Here is a 6,000-nt window from a genome sequence, read left to right as displayed (position 1 = left end):
GAAACCATTTCTGACGACCAGGAAATTTCCCATTCTCTTTGTTATTTTACAAAGGAATTTAACCTACTTGTCTAATTCTGTAACCCATATTTTTATTATGTATTCTTTCTAAGAATGTGAGTAGTTTCCAGCCAAATTTGTATTTATTAAATATTTTAACAGAATTAACAATTTACTGGACATTCCATTTATAATAACATTCTGTGTTTATTTTAACTTATGATCGGAATTCCAAGTCTAGCTTCACAAGTTCGAATCCTTGACTATCCTATTTCATATTTACATTTAAGTAATTCTCTATTTTTTACTTACATGAAAAGGGGTCAGCCCTTATCATGTAACACGAGTTATTCTGTTGAATATTTTATGTACATAAAATAATGGGATTTGAAGTTGTTGTGTGTGTTTAATGTGTTCATTTATGTTGTATCGATGAACAGGCTTTGTCTTCGCGTCACCATTATTATCACTGTCGCTGCTCCTGCTGGTTTCTGGCTAATTCATGGAAATATGGAGGGATATGCGATATAACAGAGTGAACCTACGAGATGCTTAAATACATTTCCAGACTTTTTTGTACAAGCATTCAAAATTGTTGTAAACTCTTGAAAATTCAGTATGTTATTGTTATACATCTTATGAAATAACTACCCAATTTTTAGGATTTTTGGTTCAAATAGAGCAGCTACAACAGGAATTGGACTACACCCATCTAAAGCCTGATTGTTACAGTTGGGGAATTTCAAAAATGCAATCTGGACGTGAGGATACTTTAGAAGAACAATATGCAATAAAATTCTGTTTTAAACTTGGAAAAATGCTACAGAAACGTATAGGATGCTCCAGACTGCTTTTGGACCATCTTGCATGAATCAAGCATCAGTTTTTGAGTGACATTAAGAAATTCAAGGAAGGCATGGAATATGTTAGGGATGATTAGAGGTGTGGGAGGAGTAAGAAAATCAGGTCACCAGAGTTGATTGGCCGAATAAAGAATTTTATGGGTAAAGACCTTTGTGCGTCAATAGACACAATAAATGCATAGTTTGATGTCAGTGTGAGAACTACTCACACAATTATTTGCAAGAAGCTAAAAATGCGGAAAATTTGCGTGAATCATTCCACAACTTTATCCTTGTCACAGACTATTTGACCAAGATAATCATCAAGACAGTTCCTTACCCTCCCTATAGTCCAGAACTTGCTCCCTCTGACTTTTGGTTATTCCCTAAGCTCAAGAAAATCCTTAGAGGCTGTTGTTATGAGAAAATTGAGGAGATGAAAGAAGCTGTGACGTCATTGACATGCTCAAACAAGAGGACTTCCACAGGGACCTTCCAGAAGTTGTTGCAATGGTACAACAAGTGCATTGAAGCCGGATGAGATTACTTTAAATTGGACTAGAGTTTCATGTGTGTGCTATCAATAAAAGTGACCATACGAAAAAAAAGTCTGGAAACTTATTGAAGGCACCCCGTAATACAGAATATTTCCCAAGAAATGATGTTTCCTTTGATGGCACTAGAGAAATTCGTGGTGTGGAATTTTTCCTGGCTAATGCATTAGGTGTATCAGAATTTGGGGGGGGGGGATTTTTGACACCCCTAACAAAAAAACTGCGAATAAAATATAAAAACTCGTAATTTTTCTTTTAAAAGTGGGTTGTTTATTTTCTTTTTGGATTATACTTCCAAAATAAACTATTAAAGTTGTTTAAAAAAAAAAAAATTATTTTTTTATTTAAAAAAAAACCCAGTGTTTACAAAGTGCCGGCGCGCCTTCATGCAGTCATTTTTTTTACGTAATGAAATCAATTGAATTTTACGAGTTAAATATTTTTTTAATTTTTAAAGTCTAAAAATCTATCAAAATTTTTCTATTAGTTCAATTTTTACGATATTTTCAAGGTCAATGTGAAATTTTATGCTCTTTCCAATAAACCAAATATAATATTTTAGACAAACGTTTTTTTTTTTTAATTCACACACACCCCATTTTGAAATGTCTATTAAAATTTAAATAATTAATTTACTCACCAAAGTTTTATATATCACAAATTGAAGATAAAAGATCAATAAATAAAATATTCTAATTTAAAATAAAAAAAAGAAGTGGTTTTTTTTTTGGGAAATTTACCTATAAAGTTCTTAGTGTAAAACCTTTTTTTTTTCTATATATGAAAGGCGGTTGTCAATCTCCAAAAAAAAAAAAAAAAAAAAAAAATGTTGCACCCAACGCCAAGTGGATACTTTCTATTTCACTGCATTGAGATTATAAGGAGATAATATTTCCCTTGAAATACACATCTAAAAATTGGAGTTTCTTTTATGACAAGATTATAGTAAAAAAGAAGTTCTTGATTTTCCCTGGGTCGCAAAGATAACAGAATCAATGCCATTCTGTAATGTTTATTTTTCCTGTTGACTGCGCTACATTGCTGGCCTTGTGCAGTCTTAGGAGGGCCATCCTCCCAAGCTTCTCTTTGGGAAAGGGTTAATTTATTGCTAACCGCCCAAGGCATTTTTTGTAGGCCAGAGTGCTTTTTCAATCCACACTCCCCCATGTTGCTATTCAAAACTCTTTCCCTACCCCTTCCACCTAAGGAAAAAACAAAATGAACGAGCACCCTCCCTGACAGAGGGAAATTTACGTATAACCAACTCCCCTACCACTGACCTCCTTAGCCCTCTCCCTTTTCTACATAACGCGCCTATAAAAAGGAGGACTTCTCATTGTAAGATGGCCGCTCAATAAAGATGTGATTACACTTAGTTCTGTGTCATCTTCATTCTGCTACTAACCTGTAAACATAACACCCTCCTTTTACTTAAATATTCACCAAACATCAAGAAATAAACCAATTTTCATGAAATTTCGAGTATTTATCAAATAATGATCACAGGATATAATGAACCCATTATCTTCATTTGAATCTTAGTGAAAATGTGTTATTTTTTTTGAACAAAAAACACCTTTAATAAAGGTATGGTTTTCAATAGTAAAAAATGAATGAATTTATTTTTGCTTTTTTATGCAAATAAAACATTGTAAATTGTAGCAATTAAAAAAAAATTGTCCAGGAACATTACAAAAAAGCCCCTAAAGTCTATATTAATGAAATGCGATATAACTAAAAAAAAAAAAATTAATTTCTCGAACTACCGATATTATCACTGAATTAAGCATTGTTTATTTAATATTTTCACACAAAATAAATTATAATTGCAAAAAATACTTCTACTTTTTTTTTTAGATTGTATGTTTCACATAATTTTTATATGTAAAACTCTAATATTTTCTTTGCTTGAATGAACGTTTAACTTTTGGCATAACATAATTTTCATATAATCTTGAAAAATAAATAATAATTTTTTTTTTTTAATTTAAAAGTAGGAACACAGAAAAATAATTAAATTAAAAAAATGGTAAAAATTATACAAACGTTCACGATAGGAATATACAGATGCATAGCTGAGGAAAATAGAAACCTAGCATTCCTTACCTCCCTATAACTTCCTGACATCATTTTCAGATAGCCTTTTGACTTTCTGACACTTTGTGCTTATGTAGAATCCACACGTAGACGACTTTATTTGCATTTGCTTAAGTGAGGCTAGAATCACTCACTTTTGGGGGTTTATTAAGCTGTTCTTTTTTGCACAAACAAGATATTTTAAAAATTTAATTCAATATCTTAGACATTTACTAATTATCTTTGAAATAGACCCAGAAAACTAATATTTATCTTTTAAAAGATTTTTACAATGAATTTATTTAATTTCAAAATTTAGCTGAATTTGTCAGCTTCCAAATGTCGCTGTGAAAACATTTTTCATTATAACTTTTTTCTTCACATGTATAAATATATATTTTATTTGGAAATTAACTTTAGGCTTTAACTTTCAAATACAATCAAAGCATAGTCGGAAACTTACAAAAAAATTATGATAAACCAGCTGCCAAAACTGTCACCCGTCTTTATTCTGCCAGTATTGCCAGTAGCTAATCACAAGTTAACCCCTCCTCTTAGTTTTTGTGAGCATCTACTTGATTTAAAAGTTTTGAAGCCTCAACGGTACTGACAGTTTTTACTTTTTGAAAGAGATTAAAGAAACAAAGAAAACCAACAAAGCTATCAAAAGCTGCATGTTCTAGGGTCACAAAAATGTAGAATAACTGACGACATACGTCCATTTAAGGTTGTATGTTTGTATAGCGTCGGGAGGCATCAAAAACGTAGAATAGTAAGACACAGTCTCGTTCTGACATTTAAAAACAACTTTATTGATTATCTTCATGAGTATATGTGTACAAATGGGTTAGTAGTCATATGAGTTCATGGACGAAATGAAAAGTTATACAGTTCTGTTTATAGAGAAAAATTTTGCTACGCTTCATCAATGTGGGTACGGCCGAGGCCGCCAAGATAACATTATGTTAATAATATCTCGGCGGCCTCAGTACGGCACAATCACGTTGACACACTGGTTCTTGCCAGATCACTGAAGTTAAGCAATGTTGAGCCTGTCCAGTACCAGATGGGTGACCATTTGGGAAAGCTAAGTGCTGTATGTACCTTCTGGGAAGGTTGGGCGTGGGCCAGTAGCCTCACCCTGAAAAAATAACTCCTCGTTGCAAAAACATCTACAAAGTTGTAAATGGTCTATGCCTTTGCAGGGACTCAATGCTATGGATGGATGGATCACTGTGGTGTGTAACGATCATTAACTGGATTTTGATATTGTTGTTATTGTAATCATATTGTTATCATATATTTAACATGAATAGCGTTTGGATTTTCCCAACTATAGTTGGTAACAAAATAATGTGACGTCGACAAGAAGAAAGGAACATAACACAAATGAAAATTGGGGGTTGTTTTACTATACACATAGATTCGAAAAAGTTGTCAAAAAAAAAAACAAAACAAATATATAACAAATAAATGTTATCAAAGGCAAGATAAGTTACTTTTCTACCTAACTGGATATATTTTTTCATGTTTTTATTCAATGTAACATGTTTATTCAGTTCGAAAAGCATACAGTGTTTACCGATGTATCGGAAAATTCAAAATGGCGCCCGACACTCTCTTTAACACGATGTTCAGGAAAAGGTGTTATAAATAATAAACTAGACAAAATACTGTTAGAAATTCGCTCATTATATGTTACCGTGACATAAGTTGACATATATTCGGTGTTTTTTAAATAGCATTTTGTCTAGTTTATTATTTATAACACCTTTTCCCAAACTTACCATGTTAAAGAGAATGTCGGGCGCCATTTTGAATTTTCCAATACATCAGTAAACACTGCATGTTTTTCGAGCTGAATAAACATGTTACATTGAATAAAATCACAAAAAAATGTATCCAGTTTGGTAGAAAAGTAACTTATCTTGCCTTTGATAATATTTATTTGTTATATATTTGATTTTTGACACCTTTTTCGAATCTATGTGTACAGTAATACAAACCCGAAAATTGTTATGAAAAAAACTTCTATTGATAGGAAAGAGGAGGAAGAAAGCATGTTTCCTTGCAAAAGCAGTCGTGATTTGCAGAACTTATCTGTAGGATTCGTCTTGTTAACGATGTTTGTTCCCTGTGGAGCTTTGGCCGAGTTAAGAAAAAAAAAAAAAAAAAAAAAACGGGAGCCTTGAGTTTTTGTGTGCTGTCGAAAATCCTCACGCGTGTTTGGAGAAAGCTGGCAGACGCATCTGGTCTTTAAGGCTCCGACAAGCAAGAGAGGTAGAGAATTAAAAAAAAACAAAAACTCTTTCGTGGAGTTGGTGTTGAGGATCTAAAGGGGAAGCTTGTGGTTGGTTGTTTTTCATCCAATAACAAGGCACTCCGTTAGTGACTTCTTAATAATTCCAATAATGGCTAATGATTGAAATAGTTTTGATAACTTGATCATTAACTCCTGCTTTATCAAATTGTGTAGCCCTTATTTACTATGATCCTTGCAAATCAAACAAGAAATGTTTTTTTGATTG

This window comes from Euprymna scolopes, chromosome 21 (assembly GCF_053919585.1).
Source record: "Euprymna scolopes isolate OS-2025 chromosome 21, ASM5391958v1, whole genome shotgun sequence".
NCBI lineage: Eukaryota > Metazoa > Mollusca > Cephalopoda > Sepiida > Sepiolidae > Euprymna > Euprymna scolopes.
The sequence above is the reverse complement of the archived record's forward strand: the minus strand, read 5'-3'. Positions refer to the sequence as shown.